Source organism: Pezoporus wallicus, unplaced genomic scaffold (genome assembly GCF_028554395.1).
Source record: "Pezoporus wallicus isolate ANWC-B61680 ecotype Strahan unplaced genomic scaffold, APGP_CSIRO_Pwel_v1 contig_9238, whole genome shotgun sequence".
NCBI classification, from domain to species: Eukaryota; Metazoa; Chordata; class Aves; order Psittaciformes; family Psittacidae; genus Pezoporus; species Pezoporus wallicus.
In genome coordinates this window covers 1,752,668-1,774,437 of record NW_026636792.1, presented here as the reverse complement: position 1 = coordinate 1,774,437, position 21,770 = coordinate 1,752,668, and the positions used below count along the sequence as shown (strand labels likewise).

At 38.8% G+C, this 21,770-nt stretch overlaps 1 long non-coding RNA gene across 2 annotated transcripts in view; it reads right to left on the bottom strand.

The window, feature by feature from the left end:
* The window catches only part of LOC130595204 (uncharacterized), a 162,641-nt gene that overhangs the window by 132,450 nt on the left and 8,421 nt on the right, over positions 1–21,770 (bottom strand). Inside the window, exons 2-3 of one of the 2 annotated variants that reach the window (XR_008971252.1) lie at positions 19,834–19,895; positions 11,369–11,640 (exon numbers count right to left, since the gene is read on the bottom strand). This is a non-coding gene — a long non-coding RNA (uncharacterized LOC130595204). Of the gene's footprint in view, positions 1–11,368; positions 11,641–19,833; positions 19,896–21,770 lie in introns of those variants that run through there. The other variant, XR_008971251.1, reaches the window with a different exon arrangement.

The window sequence follows — 21,770 nt, the reverse complement described above, 5'->3', positions numbered from 1 at the left end:
CACAGGGGCTCAACCAAATGTTCCCAACACAGCACTATGCTCATACCATCCTGCTGCTTAAACATTCCCTCCCTCTCAACTCCCGCCCTTTTTGTCTTCCCGCAAGGTACACACCTGTATAACTCTTGAGGTAGAAAAGCAAAGAAAACAACCTCAGAGCATCGTGACTGAGCTCTCAGGGTACAGTGTGTACAGTGCCTGCTGGGGTTGACAGTTGACAGTACGCATTTTGGACACATTTGCTGATAAGGACGAATGAGTTTGTACATTTCCTCCAAACCTCCATGTTCCACTAATAAGCACCTGAGAGGAATGACTTGTCTGGCAATAATCCTGACAGCCCCTTCCACTCCTCACCTTCCTGAAGTACATGTTCCAGAGAATGCCCAGTTATCCCATCAAGATCACAGGAATGCTTTGCTTGGGTATCTTTGGCATATTTTCTGGCTTAAGACAGAGTTAAGGTTTTCATATTAAAGCAGCATCTGTCATTAGAAGGGGTTGAGACACTGTAATACATTTCAGGCGTATGGTTAAAGCTTATAAAGGTCTCATGTGTATACATATATATAACCACTTCAGGGGCAGATATTTTACATTTTTATGACATATTAAAAGATAGTATTTTGAATTGAAATCCTTTCTTTTACATCCTCTATTTCTTCTTGTGCTTCCACAATGCTGCATCAAAGAAACTTTGATCTCAGAGGAATCTGAAACTTCCAAAAGTGAGATGTAAGCAGAGTTTGAAAATTATATTCAACAGTGCTAGTATTGAAAATCTACACAGAAAAACCTCTTTTTTCCTATGTGACAGTTTCCCATTACGATTCCTATCTGTGGACAATGTTACTACATTGATGTGAAATTTGTATCACTGGAACTACGTTTGTATTAAAAAAATTAACTCATAACGGAACAAGTCCTAAGCAATGGAGGGAAAGCAGCAGGTAATAATAAAGTACACCATTGGGTGGCAGAGTCAAACAGACATGAGGTCTAGAAAATGTCATTTTTCTTTTCATTTCCCTGTGTATCCAATACTAACATGCTAGCATTGGATACTAACACAGCTAATGTAAATGGTGAGAAGAGATGTCAAAGACTGTTAGGAGAAATATAAAGCAAAAATCTTTTATCCAAAATCACTCCTGAATTCAGTGGTTGTCAGGAATAGCTCTCATTCTTTCCCATCACAGGTTGGTGACACAAATACATCAACTCAAGATAAAAATCTAAATATTAGTCTGAATTATGAAGTTCTTGTCTTTGGAGATTTCAAAATTCATGATGATACTGTTGTTATTTGAATCCTTCTGTGTATAATAGCTAAGGAATGAATAGCATATGGTGATATAAGCCTAAGTGTTCATCAAAAGGCCAGCTTACTAGGCCAGTTTGTGTGTTCCATCTATATCCTCTGCTATTCAAAGCAAGATGGGAGTGATCTGCTGTACTAAGATAAAGATGTCAGGAACTGAAAGGTCTTTTCTTCATCCAGGAGAGGGTAAGTTTCTACCATCTTTTCCATTAAATGCAATGGATCAATTTCTGTTCTGTTTTTACAACAGAATTTTTAGATGAGTAAGGACTCTATAGTGACTGAACAAGAAAACTGCTCTTTGATCCATTAAATGTACATTGCTACCCAAGGAACAGTCCCACGGTAGGTACAACCTGCATCAGAGCTCTGCAAAGTCCTTGTATCTGAAGAAAATCTCTGTTATCAGAGGTTATATCCTGTACAAACAGACTGGATAAGACTCAGGCTTGGCAACCAGATGAGCTCTGCAAAATGTGCTTGGCACATCTTCCTGCTGTCTCCAAGCACACCACATACCATGTACCATGCCCAGTTACTGGAGATGGCAGACCTTCCTAATAGAGATGAAACTGAACTGAGAAGGTAGCAACACCACTGTGTTCAATGGGAAATGGTTTGCCTGAGCTTTCAAGTCTTGTTTTTTTGCAGGCAATGCCTGTGCAAAACTTACTCAACAAGGTAAGCAAATCATCCACATCAAGACCACTTTTGTTCCTTTATAACAAACAGAAAGGTATTACTACTGCCAGTGCCTCTGTCTCCTGGGAGAGGAAAGTAAAAACCACTTTGTAATATATTATTACACTCCTTTTTGTGGGATCACAAGTCAGATATTACATATATCACTAGTCAGATATTACACATACAGAGAGAAGTAGGTAAGGCAAGTAGAAAAAAGCCTGGAGAGAAGCCAAGCAAAACACCATCATCTAAACATTATTTTACACTACATGGACAAGGGCAAACCAAGATATCATTAACAGTGGTTAAAACAAAAAAAGAATGATATACATGTCCTTTAGCTCTGTTTATAAAAAGGTTAGTTCCATGGTTAAAATACGCAAGATATGATATGACATAAAATAATACATCATCAGAGAGAGCAGGACAAGGAGAGAAGACCATCATTTTCTCTGACTCTACAATGTACTTTCTTTCCTGAGGCCATGGGAAGTCTCATGTGAGTTCCCTTTTTAACTGAAGCTCGTGGCTTCCTCCACTGGAGCCCTCCTATTTATAGGAGTCACTTTTTAGTCAAGCACATTTGTAACTCTCAAGCATTATACAATGACTACACCAGCAATGCATTTCTTGTATCAGGCACTTCAAGGCTTTTGTTGAACAATAAATAATTACTGTTAAAAGTCAGCAAAAGTATAACCCAGCATAACCTGACATCTAATGCCTGCTCTGGTACAGAAGCAGAGATGTTTCAATACCAGCAACAGCCTTATTTACCTCCTGATGCTATAAAGGTTATTATAATAGTGGCTTACTTTACAGATGAGAAAATTAAGGTTGTACTCAAAAGTGTGCCTAATTTTGGCTATGTTAATATTCTGTTCTTTATGGGCACAGAATAGAACACAGGAAATTCAGCTTAAACACAAGCAAAACTTTTTACTCCAAGGGTGGTCTTGCACAGCAACAGCTTGCCCTGTGAGAAGCTTGTGAGTCTCTAGCATTAGAGATACTCAAACTAGACAGAATCTTGAATAAAGTGCTCTGTGTTGGTCCTGCTTTGCGCTGGAGAGTTGGACCAGATGCCTCCAGAGGTCCCTTCCAGCCACAAATATCCTATGATTCTGTGACAAAAAATCCCAAACTCCCAACTAAGCAAATTGTGTTGATTTTACAGCAATTATTTTAAGTGGTATTTACTAAAAAAGTGCAGAAGATTGAGAAATCACAAACATTAAACAAATACATCTGTTTTTTCACTATAAATATATGCATGATGCCCTGAAAGTAAGAGATTTCTGTTTGTATGTATTGTGAGGTTTCATCCCTTCATCCAAACATGGCTTTTCCAGAGACACATCTTTGTTTTGGATGCATTTTTGTAATAATATAACTTCTTGTATTGTCCTTCCCTACTTCAGTCTTGCTGATCCTCAGGGTCTCTTCAAATGTACTCAACCTTTACCCAGGAAGGACATTTTCCTGACATAATTTTTTTAACCAATACATGTATTCTTACATCCGAAATGTTACATACACCTATACCTGTTTACAACACAAAACTTACCTATGTGGGTAAGGGACTAACCTATGAACTGAGCTGACTTTCTGAACATTGTTGTTTATAGTTTACCTGTAGGCAGGGAGCTGCAAAGTCAGAAACCTTTTCTCCATCCCTGTTTCAAAGAAATTAGGTCTTGATGAAGATTATCCATCTAATGGACAAGCATTTTTTTCCCCAAACATTCAGTATTTTCAGGACAAATCTCTATATTCAGAGTTTACCTTTGACTTCTGCAGCAGCAGGAGGAGGTGTGAGACATACAGGCCTCGAAGACAGGAATGTTCCTTATCTCATTTATCACCTCATTATCCCTGAAACGTACATTTTTCAGTAGGGATTGTTAAAGGAGGATGCACACAATGAAATGCTTCAGCTTTTCATAGGACCTGCCCAGCTAATTTTTGTACAGTGTGTTTGAGCACATAACTATGTGAGGTTCAGCTGGTGATAAGAAATAAATGTTCTGCTGAATGATCAAGGAAGGAAAAAATGCTAGTTTGGGTGAGAGAAAGTGAACCAAGGACACAGTGATAGAATCCAGGGTACAGAAACTAAACTGAATCTGATGCTGAGCTCCTTGGACTCTGAGTCCTTGCAGAACATGGAGTTGCTGGGATGTAGCTCATTTGACTGTACTGTTGTAAAATCCCAGAGTCCAGGGAGATGCTATGAAATGATATCTAACCTTGATGTGAAGGTGTCTAAAGACAAGATTCTGACAAAAGGCACATACAGAATAATATATTAAACAGAACAAAACAAGAGTTCTCTCTCCTTTCTGTTAAGCCCCCTTACAACATCTCATCTCTGCAGAGCCTTAACTTGGCATAGTTTAAACAAATTGCTTCTCCTTATGCTTCACTGACACATGGAAGGAAATCTTCAACCATGGTGTTGTAGGTAATTCAGCTCCCTTTGAAACCAGACGTAAGGGCCACTTTATATCTCCCCCTCCAGGAGTTTTCTCTAATGCTGATCAGGTTCCCTGTTGCTCTACTTAAGATTCAGCTTGCTTAGAAATTACAACACAGAATATTCACCAAGCAGCACTGATTCTTCAATGAAGACTAACGTAAGATGCTCCATCATTTGAAAATGCCAACCTTAACTTTCATGGAGACTTTGCTATTTTTATAAGAGATCTATTTGAAAAACAGAAATAATGATACATATTCACACTTGTAAAGACTTGGGCAAACTGAAAGTGAGCAGCACAAAGATAAACAATATCATTATTATCTTTAACAGATAGAAATGATGAGACAATGTAGAGTTAACATCAAAATGCCGATCAGCTATAATATCCCCTAACACATGTTGCAAACACTTGTATTTCTTCTTTTCCCAGCTTTGCGTTCTCTGAAGGACATTATAATTTATTGTCTCAAGCCATATTTGGTATTTAGTGCCTGCAGAAGCTTGTGAAAAGAAGATCTGTTTGTTACATGAAAATGAAAACATATTGTGGTTTCACCTCTATTTCTTTCCTTCTTCCCCACTTCTAAAGAGAAGAGACAATTTTAAGAAGCAGGAAAAGTAAACAAATCAGATACACAAACACAAATACAAACAAAAAGAACTCATAAGTTGGGAAAAACCTGGAACTTCTTGCCTGGGGTGAAGTATGTAAGAAGTGGTGATTTGTTCAAGGGCAGAAGTTTGGCATTTTTCTTTAGCTTCAAGTAAATAAATAAGACAAAGAAAAGTCTTTTCATTTGTTTTACAGTGCCTGGGGCTATGTACATTGGACACTGCAACTGTTTTCATTTAGGGATGAGTGAAGTGGTTCAATTAAAACATGAGCAGTTCTGAACCTTTGCTGTGAATAAAACAATATTTCTGGGGAGGTTCAAGGAAGTCCAGTTAATTGTCATTATTTACCTCTTTGTACTTATGTGTTGTGACACTGTCTGGATTCAGAAGTGGCACCATATAAGCCAGTCCTATTATATTGTGCTTAATTCTGCTGATCAAAACAGCGTGAATTGGTTGGGCTAGCAGCATGGAACTTTTGGGGAACTGACCCAAATAAAATGTGAAGTTTGGAGGTCCACCCATTACAAAATTCCCACACCCACTACTGCGCCCTTTACTTCTGCGGGAAAGAAGGAGATGTTACAATTTATAAGGAAAAAAGCATGGAGCATTAAAGCCTCAGGCTATGTCCACACTATAGGCCTCTGGAGGTGTATATCCTGTAGGTGAGAGGTATGATGAGGTGCAGGAGATGTGCTGGAACAAACCTGTGACTTAAAAAAGCAGTAACAGCACTTCACTGCTCTGAGTTGGTTTTCACTGGAAGGAGAGTTACCTGACATCATGTTTCACTGCGCTGCTTTAGTACAAAGTGCCAGCGCTGCCACTATTACCCTAGAATTACCTTTGGCTGTGTGGCTGATGAGTATTCCTTTCCAGGTAAAGGCCTCTGACTGGAAGCATGTGTCATCTTATGGCTTTGAAGCTACCTCAGTGAGCTGTGATCAGTGGAACATACTCCTCTGTTCTGTAATCCTTCTGTGATAGTTGTTTCCCACATCACGACCCAAGTTTATTGCATCCCTGTTCACTCACAGTCAGCTACAAATAGAAGCCTCAAAGCTACAATGTCAAAACTTAGCAAATGCAAGCCATGCTTAACAGACAGAGCTGACTGCAAGCTCTCTTATGGATCCCAGCTTCACCAGCTCAACAAGTTCTTCTGGTTCCACTGAATCTGACCTGAGAGATTGCTTGCTGACTGGCTGACATCCCAAGTGTGAAAGGCACGATGTATCTATAGATATCCCAGCGAGGTTTGTCACTGATCATATAAACTGGCATTTTCTTCACTGACAATATCCTCAGAGAGGTTGTACTGAATATTTTTTGCTTTGTTTGCTGCTGGTTTCGTCAGAAAAGAAAGGAAGCCACTGCTACGGCTTGCATTGCGCCTGCTTCACTCACTGAGGTGTGCATTGTCCTGGACTGTTTGCTACTCCAGGCTTTTCTCTGTATCCAATTCTGCACTAAACTTTGCTTATTTGATGAAACGTTAAAAGACTACTTGTCTTCAAACTGTACTGAAGAGAACTGGCTCAGAGACTGTATCATACTGCATGTGAAGAGATCATTCACCTCTGAAAAAGCTCTCAGCCTATTTATGGTATACCATTTATAGTACATATAATTACATGCAGTAAAGCTGAAGATTAACTGGTGATGGCAAAGTTATACACAAGACTCACAATCACATAATCATGCTGGGGCAAGAAAGAAAAACAACTTAGGCCAATCCTACTTAATACCTTTCAAAACAAGTTGCAGAAGAAAACAGTATCACCATCTGGTTGAGGGATGGATGTTATTATTTTCCTCCTCATTATTATGTTTTTATTATCCAAATTAGAAAATAAAGGAGGATCACAAAATATTTTGTTCCTTTATTGTCCAACGCAGACTAATCAGATGAATACTGAGAGAATGACCACGGTTTTTAAAGGCTTGTATTTAAACCCAAACTTCTTCAGTTCAGTGCTGCAAATGTTTACATCTGTACTTAACTCTAATATGAATAATCCCACTGATTTCAAAGGCACAGTCAAAGGAATAAACGTGATCACATACATAAATACCTGCAGTATTAGGCTTAAAGTAGTGGATTTAGTCATTTATGAGGAACAATGATTCGTATGAATCTTTGGATTCATCTGGCATAAAAACTGTACTTGTCATGCTTTCCTTAAGCATCCTTAGTGATTTCACTACAAATCCTTTCAAAGAAACAAGTAAATACATCCAGGAATCCAGGTATTTTTCTGTCACGCATTTTTTGGTTGCCAAAATAGTTGTAACTGTTTCCTACCAAGTGGAAGATTTAAAAGTGCCTTTATATTCATGCAAGAGTAGCAGCCATTAGCAAAATTAATTTTAAAATGTGCTTTGGGTTTTTTTTTTAATCTGAATGACAGTGTCCTTTAATTATGAAACAGGAAAACATTTCCTGTTGTAATACCCTATTGAGGGCACTGATTTTTAATTTATAGATTGGGATGCTTAGTATTGTTCTTTACTGTGTCTTATAAAAGAGCCCTGAGTACTATTAGACAGTCCTTAATTCACCAGTTACTGGCTTTATACAAAAGAAGATCTGGCATGGACCCTAGCTGTACACCATGCCATTGTCTGCATCCATCCTGGACCACTGATCTCTTGCAGAATTCATCAATGCATCTTCCTACGTGTATTGGTTTATTCCTTATCAGCTTAAGAGTGTGCACTGTTCTGCCAAATATGTGCATTAACTAACTTTTGTGGATGCTTTATGCATTCAATTTACTCTTTCCATCCAGCCAGCTGCTGGAAAATTCTGTGCAATTACACTGAATTACACAACGTGTACAGTATGGCCATAGAACAGTTATTCCTACCATGGTCGTTTGGTCATTAGAAAAGACATGGAAACTGACTGCAATAACTGAAACTTCATACAATAGATTATAGGCCATGAAAGAAGCTGGATTTGTACCTGCTGCAATCAAGAGAACTAATGTGACACGGGTTTAGCTACACTTTAGTCTTTGGGACTAACTGACAGAACATAGATCATCTACCACTGAGTAAATTGTGAGAAAAGAAATGCTACCAAAGTTGCCTTTGTTTTCATACTCCTGGAAGGACTCAAAAATGAGGAAATCATGAAAATGAACTGGCAGTAAATTGAACGTCAGCTTCCAGTGCAGAGAGACACTTTATAAATGGAATTTCATAAAAATCAGAGCAAAAACTCTGGGCCAAAGCCTTATGAGCATTTTGGGATTGCTGAGTTTACAGCAGTGAATTCTGATTAGAACTGTCATTTTGATGCCTCAGTTTTGCAAATGCACAGCTCAAAGCTGTGCTGTCATGCAGAGCTAAGGATACATCCTTTTTGAAAGAAATGCATTACCACATGAGCTCACAGAAATGTTTAGAATTTGGAATCTGTCTTCCTTTTCAGTTTCTGAACACCAGATAGGAACTCTTGCAGGCACAGGTTCTTTCTCTTACTGTATTTAGAATTTAGCAACTGCTATGCATTAAATCACATATTTCTTCCTTTATGGTTCTAGTGACTATAACTGGCTCTGAACTTGAAGTTTATGACAACATTTTTCCTGAACTGCTGTACCTATTGTGAGCCCTCTTTGAAGTTCCTTCTAGTTCTACTAAGAAACACTGATAAGTTGACATTAGCCAGTTGACTGAATATTACACGAAGATTCCTGGCTCCAAAAGAGGCAACTACAATGTGAAATGAAAACTCCGTTCATTCATTCAGTCCTTCCCAGCAGCATTCCTTGGCGTGGAGCCAGGTACCATTTGACGTCATGGCTCTAACCAGGAACATAATGTGCTGGCACGGGGACAAAACTTTTACTATGGAAAAAACCAGCAACAAGTAGAAACTTATCACAGAAGCTCAGGAGGGTGAGTTAAGAGTCTGAGATTGAAGGCAAAATAGCAGAAAATTAGTTGAACTATGACAGGCCTAGTATTTTGCTTTTGTTTTCTGCACAGCACCTTCTTAAGTTACTACTCACAAGTACTAATCTCACTAACACAAACAGTACACACAGCAAAAAGATGTCCTTAAATACTTGTTACTTCCCATTCTACTTTTTGTAGCACTTACGGATGTATTACAAAAGCCCTATTCTTTAATGCTTTTCATTTTCAATGATTTGCAACGAAATAATTAAAAGCTCTTTTGGCCTATAATAGCTAGTTTTGTATTAAAAAAATCTCAGTTCTGTTTGTTTGAGTTAAATATTAAACAGGTCGTAAGTAGAGACTGAAAAAGTTGGCAGTGTTAATAACACGAGATCCAGAAAGTAGTTTAAGGATAGAAAAACAATCTTGCTGGTCTCTTCAGAGCCACAGTTAAGGTGCTGGGTAAAAAATGAAGGCCAAACAGTTCCCAAAATACTGCTAAGCACAGAAAAGGAATTATATATAATATAGAACAGAGTAGGAAATACTGGGATAGCCACAGCTGAAATCAGTGTCACTGACAGGAATTTAGAATGCCAGACTAACAACTGGCAAATCACACATGGTGGGGAATAGCAAAGGTTTCCCAGCATGGCACTGCTGGATCCTGAGGGTCTGCTGAGAGCATTCCAACCCAAGTTCATGCTGGAGACAGAAAGGTGCTCTATGTCAGGGTCTCATCTGAAGAGCTGTGATCCCTAGAGCTGGTGCACTGGAGTGAGATGCCTGTCACTCACACTCCTGGTTTTTGGAAAATACCTCTCTATAATTGAGATTTTAACTAAAAATGGGATTAATGTCACTGCCTTCCCTTCAAGAAGCTACTATTAAAAACTCTATGCAAGAACTAAAATTAGCATTATAGTGCTAGGGTGTTTTCATAACGTGAAGCTAAAGAGAAACCAGACTGAGGGTTAACACGCCTCACACATCACACTGAGTAACAGTCATGTTAAAATTGCTGTCGCGACTGGATTTAAACCTGTGACTTACAGATGAGGCTCTGATTCAGACCCTGGCATGTGACTTTGTCTTTTTGGAAAAGTCCAACAAAGACACCACCAATCTGTGGTCAAACTTGGGGTCTGTTCAGCTGAGGATGTTCCTCATGGGAAGAGCCTCCCATTAGATTCTCATTATTCATTCTAGGTAGAGAAATTGCAGGGGTAAGACTGCTTGAAGAGTAGGGAGCACAATCAGTGAGCTGCAAAAATATTTAGTGAATATCAAAAACTTGTGAAATGAAACTGTAAACCAATAACCACACTGGTCAGTGAAACCTAGCAGGATTTTCTTCTAGAGAGAACGAGCAGACCCTGTTCCCTGGAGCTGTACGTTTTAAACTCATTGTTTTAAACTATGTTTTGTTTCCCTTGTAACATTTAATTCCATTACAACAACACTTTTCAGTCATCATTAATTTTATTTATCGAAATTGAGTTGTGTTTATTTCTAACCACATAGTTCATACCTGCAGATCTACTTTGTGCTTCTAAACTTGTTAAGCAACTGACTAAAAATGTGTCTTTCAGAGGTGTTTTGTGTAGCATATCTGTGCAGTTCAAAAGCAGGCATCTGATTCATTGAATTCACTGCTGTACAAGAGGACATTTAGAAACAGGACCTAAATGTGTTAAGCATATCTGATGTAGACAGGTATTCATTCACAATTTGCATCAATAAATGTGCACAGTGAATAAATAAAACCTCGCAGTATTCGCACGAGCCCTGCCATTCACAATACTGACGTTTCAAATTATATTCCTTTCAGTCAAAAGCCTTGATACTCTGAAGTTCTTGGACTCAGCATCCAAGTACCCTGTTACTGTACATGGCATCCAGTGCCTAGTTTTTGGAATCCAAGACTACAAATTCTATTCAATGCACAAAATCAGATTCTAGCTCAGGCCCATGCCCTGCACGGGAGAACTTTGAGGACATCAGGAATGCAATGCAGGCTTGTACAGTTTGTTAGAAAGTTGAGTGCTAATCCTGAAAATCATTCTGAAATTCTGAAAAGCACCTTAAAAAAAGAAATCAGCATTGATTTTAAATGAGTGTTCCAGAATCTTCCATGGAATTACACAGAATGGGCAATTAGCTGAGCTGCTAAGGTGGAACTGGGGCCTTCGTGATAATTTTAATAGCACCAAAGTCTGAACTCCTCTATTCTTTTGAGAGTTCCAGTCACTGGTACCCAAAGTTGCACCATTCCAGCCAATGACTTCTAGAAGTTTATAGGAGAAATTTCCCGAGCTCTCTATAAATCCTATGGTAGACTAACATGGAAATAATTTTGGAAACAGCATTTTTATTTAGCAGTTATTTACAATTCAATCCTTAACAAAATCTTCTTCTTGGATGGGAAATCTTCCATCACCTTCCTGTTTGTTGGAGCTCTTCACAGAAGACTGAGTTTCAATTTGAGGCTGCTCAGCAAACACTATCAGACAGCTCTCTCTCTTTCAGTGCCTCTTCAAAGACTATATTCTTGTTCAATTCAAAACAGGAAGGACATTTTGGGAAATGAGCTCTGTATATCCTTCAGTGGTTTGAAGCTAAACTGGAATCATGCACAATACATTGCATGGACATTCCAGAAGTCAGTTTCACCAATTTCTTTTGGCCTAGGTCATCATGACCGTCAGACTCCCAGCATTAATATGTTCAAATCCTGAATATATCCAGTCATTAGAGACATATGAAGTGGAAAAAGTTCACAAACATCATGTTTTGTTGAAATCTGGAACTACTTAGGCTGAAATTAGACAAATATGGACAATAGCATACCCACTCTGCATGGAAAAACGCCCTGCCTGAAGTGCAGATATCTGTTCCATGAAGTGTTTCAAATGGGGTGTAAGTGTCTAATAACTCCCTCATGTATCTCAGTTCTCTCATTATCTCTGTAGCTGCTAATTAGCAGTAGCAATACAGACATATTCAGCTATGCCAAATGATAAAACTGAGTACAACTCAAATCCCATCTTGGCTGGTCACAGGGCAGTCTCTGTGCTGTGAGCTACAGCTACACCTAGCCACAGCTACACATGTATTAATCAAAGTGAAGTTTTGTCAAGTCATATTATCACCAAGACATTTATTCTGGTTTCCTAAATATTAGTCTGAATTAAAACCCACCTGGGCACTCTTTCTGTACCTAAGTTTCAGTATGTGTTGGACTACCCTAAAGGCACTTGGGGGTTGTAGATCTCCACCTTCTCTGACCACAGGTAAACAGATATCCACACTGGGGATCATCCAGCAAGTCAACTCTTCCAGCTGCACAACTGTTCAGCATCACAGTGCTTAGCACTGTTGGTGTTCTCCCCCTGGTTACCAAATTGCTGATCACATTGCCCAACATAGAAAAAATATTTCCTATTGATTTTACATTATTTCCTAAAGACAAAATTAAAGGCAGTTGTGGAGCAAGTTTTCTAATCCCAATCTTGTAACATTTAAACCATAATCATTTCCATCTGTAAGTTCTTACTGACTGCTCTTAGTTTGAGCAACAAAGACTGTATTTTCAAAGTAGCCACAGATTTATCTCTTACTTTGCAATAGGTATTCTGCCAGCTTCATGGAGCTGCTTCTATTTGATCACAGTTTCATTACTGAGCATCTCCCATTGTTAGGGCAATAGTAACAGTCTTCAGTCTTACACATTATGTACTTCTCCCAAGCCTGGCTTTACATTGATAGAAGCTACATCGCAGGGATGAAAACCATAAAATTAATTATTCACAAAATCTATTCAATCCAACATATTCCACAATCCTATGGATTTTTAATCTCTAATGCAAAATACCAGCCTCACCTCAGCTGGATTTTGCCTGAGAACAGTCTGGATTCTCTCTAATCCCTAAAAACTGCTCTACTGCTAAAACAATTGGCTGGATGCTTCTTGTGAAATTCTCAATTTGACAAGTTCTATGATATTTTGCATAACTTATTTAATGGATTTTCTCTTCTTCATTATTTGCTGGGGATCAATGGCTTATGTGCAGAATGTGCAAACCTAAATGCAAACAATCCCCAATCATCTTATTGTTCAAACACACAATTTTTGGTTTTGGGTGTACACAGCCCCACCTATTGCAACCAATGATACAGTGCCAGGATTTCAAGCCATTAGGTGGGTCACGCATCCCATGGCATTGTTCATCTGGGTAACACATGTAAGACAAACATGACACATACACATCCCATCTTCCCATAGGAAGAGTGAAGCCAAGATGCATGGAAAGATTTTACAAAGGCTAAAAGCCATTGTATTTAAACATGAAAAAATAACTGGGAAAAACCCTGAAGTATCGACAATTAGCTCTGGACTTGAACAAACTGAAAAGCTTCCACATTTTTTTCCAAGAGGAGAACATGAGTACTTAACTCTTGTACAGGCAGCCAAGTTTCAAGCAGCTAATTTTTAAGGCACTTCTCTGCAACACAGGAGACAAAAGTTAAAGCTCCTGTTGTGAGTGACAGTCCTGACTACTGGACTCGGTTTTCCAACACATTCTCTTACTTTGACTGGAAATTCCACTCTGGTTCTCAGAAGTTGTTTGTAAAAGGTACATGCCTACAAGTGTTTTCTACCAAAGCAGCATTTTCAGATGGAGAATACCATTTTTAGACAAAGAATGTTCTGCTAAAAAAGCTCTCAACCAGTTCTTGATCATACCCCTTACAAGCTATATATTTCTATTTCAGATAAGGAAAATAAAACCTTGAACCACAGGATTTTGTGATTCACTGAAATATCGCATGGTGGAATGTATTTCAAAGATCCGCATCCTTCTTCACTCCAAAGTAGTCCAATTTTCTGTGAAGACACTGCCTTTTCCAGCACTTAAATCTGTGCTCTGGCAGCAGAGATTTTTCACCTCATAAAACAGGATGTTCTAATATTTGAAAATACTTTGCTGTAGTTGAAATGAAGTCCCTTGTCCCATCTGAAAGTTCTTTGTGTAAAAGAACAAAACAGCCCCAAGCTAAAATGACCCTGAAACGAACTGTAAGAGAGTTACCCTGAAGTTTTATTTAAAAAAAAATATTTGATGTGATTTTGCTGACTCTGAAAGCCATTGCAGAGTTATGCAAAGACATTTCAAAAGGAATTTTGTTTGTTTGCCTCTTTTTGGAGTTCTTGGCAGTTTTATTAGACCAAATGAATTACTGCTGTACGGAAATAATTGTCAAAGTCTCTTAACCTGTAGTAAGAGCTCAGTTTCATTTTCATTAAAATCAGCAGCAGACTGGCACAAATGGCAGTATAGGATGGGGGCAAAGAATCAGAATTTATTAACAAGAAGAGATGTGGAAATTCATAACACTGAGTTGTGCATGACCAACTAGCCAGTTAAATGGCAAGTTAGCTGTCCTTACTTAATCCTCTGTCAGCACAAAGTGGCAGTTCCCTTGGAACACAGGTCAGTGCACCTAGCTCTGAATTCCCATCTTTCTCTACAGCCATCTTTCTTCTTCTAAAGGAAGTTAACAGCTGAGGATGAGGTCAGAATGTGAGCTGTGCTTCTAATTAGGGACTACTCGCCTTTATTAGTTGATTGACTACTAAAAAGCCCTCTGTAATCAAAAAAAAAAAGCAAGAATATTACAAACAGTGTGAACACAGGCCTTCACAGAGAGTTTTTACTGAATACTTTGCATCTTAGAAACTAGTTCTCATTACATTGAGAGAGTTTGCATCTCTGTCCCCATTACCAAGAGGATCAACATCAGTTTTCCCAGTAATCTCCCTATGCGTAAAGCTTTGGAGAAAGAGCTGAAATTGATCCAGCAAAGTTTCAAAACATACTCTACTATATACAGAGCCACAAACCAGACACTGAGCTCTGCAATAATACCAGGTCTATCTTCAGTACATCAACCTGGCTCCTGATTAAACTACAAGGGTGCTAAACACAAATCACAGGGTACATGGACTCTTACCACTATTAGTGGACTGTGCATCTAGGTAACAAGAATTCTTTCCAAGACATCAAGACTGGAGAGTATTTTAAGATCTTTTTACTTGTTTTACCATTTAGCTCTCAGCTGGATTCAGATTTTCTGTACACCACACAAGATCTGCAGAGACTCACTACATAGTTATCCTGCGACTTTCAAAAGCATTAATACTTAGGAGTCTGAATCTTTAATTTCCAAACAAATTTCTGGTATCTTCACATCACACAAAGGGAATGTATGCTTCTAAGACTATGCACTTGTGACACAGCCCTAGCACCCCAACCAGAAATTTTATTGCTGAATCACACGCTGCATCAACAATGGGGCAGAAAAGGTTTTTGGAGCTTTGCTACATCAAAATTATATTATTTAATCTGCCAAATGACACATCTGCAGCAGTGTGCTGTACCATGCTCCTGTGTCAGTCTGGCACCTATTCCATTCATATCAGCGCCTGCTACAGACTTGTCTGAAACTTCTTAGATAATAGCTTATAAAAATGTTATTCTAAGCTTGAGATGTGCACCACTTCCTGCACACAACAGTGCTAATTACACATGCCACTTGAGAACTTCTACTTTTCTGCTTGTTAAAAATGTTCAAATGTATCCTAGTAAAACAGTCATTTGACAAAGAAGGAAAGCGAAACAAGAAGCAATGCAAAATACATACACCTAGATGAAATATGCCTGGATATTGATGGAAGCTTTACTTTGCTACAATGCGAAGTTCAAAGAAGTCATCTTAATACAAGATCATTCAGACCTATCTGTTATAAAGTATCCCATTAGGAGCAGATACTCCATGGATAAAGGTAGCTTGTGGTTTTTTTAAAGAACCTTAGATACATATTAGTTTTGCTTGTCATGCAGACCTGCTCTCTGGGAGGTTACTGTGACCCATTCATATCGATCTGCACACAGATAAGAGTGAAATGCTGACATTTTCTAAGTGCTTTTATGTTTTCACAGACAATATTTTTCATAGGAACTAGAATAAACTGGTTTGGTTAAATTTCCTCCTATTTTATCAGTTCAAAAGAGAGATTCATCCCTGCTGGAAGGGCTTTCTTTATACATCAGGAGACCTGTGATTTAATCCTTTAGCAAGAACACTAAAAAATTATTCATATGTGGCATGCTCACTGCCTGATGCCTGATAAACAGAAAGAGTAACTGACTTTTAAAGAAGCTAAACACACAAATGTAAGCTCAAAATGCATATAAAACTGTTCCTTCCTTATTCTGAGTACACATGCAGCTGGCACAACTGTGCTCACATTCCCCACCTACTGCAGGTACTTGCTAATGTCCATACATGCACATGGCAGATAATACAGTCACGTTCAGCTTCCTAATGTGTTTGCAGACCAGTCTCATGGGCATTTTATATATGCATTTGGATGGATACAGTATCTGCTCCAAAATGTTTAAAATGTAAAAATACCATATGAAAATAATTTTGGAGTATCTCTTAGCATTCCTGGTATATAAAAATACACACTTCTTCCAGATATAAAGGCTTATCCTGCCACTCATGTTAACATTTGGAAAAACCTCACTTGAAGATACCTTCTGCAAAAACACAGCCACAAGCTGTACTAGAAATAAAGATTTGTCACTAGGAGAAAATATCTAATAATGAAGTTACTGAAGCACTGGAATAGAACGAGAATATTTAGGTTCATCTGAATGCTTTCACTCCCTGCTACAAAACATTTTGTGCCCTTAGTATGCTTCTCCCCAACTGATTTCTCAGTGGTGCTCACACAAATTGGAAGAGATACCCCTGTAGATATCATAATGGAAGATCAATGCTGTAAGGTGCTGAGAATGGAAGATGTGCCTGAGAGAAGGTAACAAGAACCAAAGAGTGGAAATAGATTAACCCTACCTTTTTCTTGAACTCCTTGATACATCCTGTACTCTGTTCCCAGAAACTCTCTCTCTATATTCTCCTCCCTTCCACCCTGAATATATTCTGCAGAGCTCAGCTTGAGAATCTCATAGACAAAGTTTTGGCAGAAACATCCCTGTATCTGATACCTAATGTTACCTCTTAAGATCTGTTCCAACAAAACTCTAATACTATTCTTCTTTCATGAAATATAAAGCCAAAAAGTGTATAGAATACATTGGAAAATTCACAAGCTGCAAGTTTTAACCCAACCCTAGTTTTCACTCGATACATGAAGAAGCACAATTTGGGAAGACACTATCATAATTCTGCAATAAAAATGACATCTGGATTATTTACACCTCTAAGTAAGAACAGAAGTGGATTTGTCTGCTGCTAGACAGACCCTAGGCAGAATATACATCAACAGTTTAATTTTATAACAGCTCTTCAATCTCACTTTTACACAGAATCATTTAGAAAAGACCTTTAAGATCATCAAGTCCAACTGTTAGTCTGCCACTGCCAAGACCCCCCTAAACCATATCCCTAAGTGCCACATGTACACACCTTTTAAATACCTATGGAGCAGTGACTCCACCACTTCCCTGGGCAGCCTAACCCAAACACTATTGCTAATACAGGCCGGGATGCTCTTGGCCTTCTTGGCTTGCTGGGCACAAGCTGGCTCATGTCCAGCCACTGTTGACCAACACCCCCCAGGTCCTTTTCTGTTGGGCAACTTTCCAGCCACTCTTCCCAAGCCTGGAGCATTGCATGGGGTTTTTGTGACCCAGGTACAGGATCCAACACTAAACCTTGTTGAACCTCATACCATTGGCCTCAGCCCATTGATCCAGCCTGTCCAGATCCCTCTGTAGAGCTTTCTTATTCTCCAGCAGACCAACTCTCCCACCCAGCTTGGTGGTGTCTGCAAAGGGGATTTCAGACAATTTGGAGTACTGCACAGTCAGCAAAGCTTGGTTTTGGTTTGGGATTTTTTTAGGGTTTTAAAATAGCAACAAAGACCTGAAAATTCAGTTTTAGGTTTATACATTTCAGAAGCATCTTTCAGGCTTTGTAGAATCAGATAACCAGCAAACAGTAAAGACAAAGCTATTCTCTAATTTCTACCAGCTATTGTTTCATCTACCTGCTGATATCGGAGAGAATACTGGCCTCTGGATACCCGCCAGCAATTCTCCACCACCACAATTATGGATTGTGCAATTTCATTGTCATTTGAGAAACCAGTGTATACTTCCAAGAAGATTTCAGAAGAGTCAACGTAGGTTAAAACATTCCCTCCCCAATCCCACCACCCTGTCCATTCTCCACCCCAACACCTCCTCCTGCACACGCACAACTTCTCTCTTCTGTTTATTTTTTGTTTTAAACACTCTAAGCAAGAATTGACTTTGGCTGCTCTTCCTAAACCCTGAAGTGTTTGAGCAGATAAGATTTAGATAATACGTTGGAAGAAAGTTTCATAGGTCCCTTTTCTCCTGGCAGGTAGACCAGCTCTGCAGTGAGGTTTCTTTCCCCTGCAGCCCTGTTTTTCTGGCCTGTCAGCTTCTCAGAGTAGGCCAGATTTGAAATTTTAACTGTATCTGAATGGTAAAAAATGCTTCAGCTGAAAGTTACTTCCTTATATACAGTGCTGGGGAAATACAATGTGTCAATCTACTTGCCCTCATCCCAAATGTGGTGGTAGTTTCTTAAGCAGCTTTATTGAGCCCTTCTTGGACTAACTGAAATGGAGCTCATCTGAGCTCCTCTTCCTGTGCGGAAAATAAATTAAGAGTGATAAAACTCCCACATTACAAAAGAAGTAAGATATGCCTCCAGAAAAATAACTGGTTTTAGAGGACAATATGAAAATAGTTCCACTTGTTTCAATGAAATACTGGTAAAAATGGATGCACTCTACCACTATTTTTTACACTTAGAGGCTTATCTGAAACTAGAAGGCTCTCATTTTACTCCTAGGTAAAAAGAATGTCACGGCACTCTTTCCACAGCCATTTTCTGTCACTACAGGGCCCACATTAAGCCTGTGTGCCATCAGGAGATAGCATATGGAAGTAGCTTCAAACACAATCATTTAAAACATTACTTTAAAACACAGTTTACTGTGAATCACTCAAATTATAGATTTAATTGTGGTGTCCCAAGGTGAAGTCTTTAGTGGCAATACTGGCTTATAGTATTGATATTTGTCTCCTGTAATCATCCTGCCTCAACATCAGTGTATTCTGTTGTTCTAGAACAATTGTTTATGTAGCCATGTGGTTCACTGCACTGGAGACCTAATCTTGCTTAAAACTAATCCAGACAAAAAAAGTAATTTGGTTGGGTTTTGTTTCTTTTATTTTATTTTATTTGAAGTATATGTGCTCCCAGCTCCATTTCCAAGTGCAGCTGCATAAATAGTTGGGCTGGCACAAATGAAGGGGTGGTGTACCACAGAAACCAGCAGCAGGTGGCAAAGGAGGTAGGGCTAAGTCAGTATTGCTGCCAAACACTTCAACTTGGATACACAGCCTCAAGTCTAGTCAGCAGTTCATTTAGCCTCACACCAAGTGAACTGGCAGCAAGGAACACAGGACTGTAAAACCATACAGGAAACTAAGACAAATTTGCCACTGGTTTGCTTGCACTGAATGCCACACTATGGCCATAGTGATAGCAATGATGTAACTGCCTCAGCATTAAAGTAATGGTGTATCATTAACTCAAATTTAAGCTAATGCTTCCTTGCATATGTAAAAACAGCAGCCACAACTCTGAATGAACTGCAGACACCCCCTTGAACACTGTGTCTTCAACTTGAGGTGAAAAATATTTATGCTTGAAAGCCTACAGGTCTGCAGACTTTAGCACTCACCCATTCTGCCACCCTCAGATACACAGGCGATGGTGATTCCAAACTCTGATATGCCACATCTGCTGTAAGGAAAAAGGATTATTTAAAGAAAGGGCTGCTGAAAACATTCATCATATAAATCATTGCATAAAACATAGAACAGTGAGTGAAAGCCTTGGGGTAAAGTAACCTCTAATCACAAAACATACCCATACATCTTTTATGACAGTAGGGAGCACACAGTACCTGAGTCCCATGTGACAGAATCAACTGCATTTTGAAATCTCTATTTAGAAAACTAAGCAACCTAGCAAGATTTCAACATAGACTTCCTAAAATCTAATGCTGCAAAACTAAAGCCAGCTCTGCAAGTGCGATTTTATGTTATTAATATCATGTTAGCCATTAAAAGGTCTTTTGAGTAACTGTTTCCCTATTAGTTGCTGCTTGACCTAAAATTCTTATGAATAAAATTATTACTGCTGTGATTACTATGAGCAGTAAGGTCTATACTGCCATCCAATGGTAACATGAGTTTTAGCATCTATGAGTTACAAATTTCTACTTCTAGCTGCTTCTGCCACAGCATGACATCAACCTTAAACGCAACTTGCAGAACCCATGAAGGCTGAAAAATATCAGAATCAGCAAAAGGTTTACATGCATGAACATACAGGGTACACTTCCCCATAGGCACAGTTTGTCACACCATCACTGATAGCTGAAACTTCGAAGTACAGGTAACAGGTAGATATATCCCTTCTTTCCTTTCCACACAGAATTCTGACAGATTATTTCTTCAGGTTAATTTAGTGCAAACTGATGTACTTACTAAAAAAGTTATTCTTACTCTCTTTTAACAGAGGCAGTAACGAGAGGTGTTGGTATCCCAGTCCTTCTAACAGCATTCTGGTTATCCCTTCCCAGAGGAAGACTTTTATTTCCTAAGAGCTAGAGAATGAGCCTGACAGGTAACATAGAACTCTGCTATGAAGTCATGTATCTTGCACCCCATATAACAGATTTAGTATATTTGCAACCTGCTTCATCATGTTGCTTTGAACTATGGAAAGTGAAGAGAGAAGATCTGAAATGCAGTTCGAATTTGGATGAGTACCTGCCTTTTTCTTTCTTTTTTTTTTTTTTGTGAAGTGGAATAAGTTACAAGATCCAACCCTTTTAGATTCTCCTTTTCAAGTGCCAGGTTCTAATGGATCATTTACTGACTAAAAACTCTGAATCAGTGTATATTGGGATGAAAACCAACATGCCTCAAGTTACACAGGTTGGAATTATTTGGGGGGAGGGACTGCCTTCCTCTCTAAAGTGCGAGAAGGGCGCATTCTGTGATCACAGAATGTTTTCAGTCACCTAATCCTCCACCATTTTAAGGATTGAAGGCACCAGTAAGGCTTTTAATCTCTTCTGCTTTTCCCCCGCAATGCTTTGCAGATTTTGCAACTTTTAGTATTTTGTAAGGTAGATTATAAATTTCATACAGGCTGTTAGGAAATGCTCTGCTGCTCTGGATCTTTGTGGAGAGTGCAATCTGAGGGCTAACTAGCTTTTAAATGGTTGCACACATTTGTAGGGCACAGGTCTCTATGATCCAGGTGGCTCTTTTCAGCCCATATTTGTGACTGGCTGAATATTTAAGACCTTTGATTCTACTGGGATAAGCATCCAAAATTGTGGAGCTTGTCGAATCCAATTCAGCATTAGGATAAACAGTTATTGCCCCCTTTGGCTTCAACTGAACTTATAAATCCAGATATTAATTTACCCTCTTTACACTGCAAGCCAGGACTGGAAATCTTATGGAAATGAACCTTCTTCTAGAAATTCAAATCCAGACATTCCTATTACCAATCCAATTCTGTTCAAATCATCACTAGATTGTGTTATAAAATTATTTGGTTTTTATTTGTACTGCTTCCTACCAAGAAGAAAATAGTTCA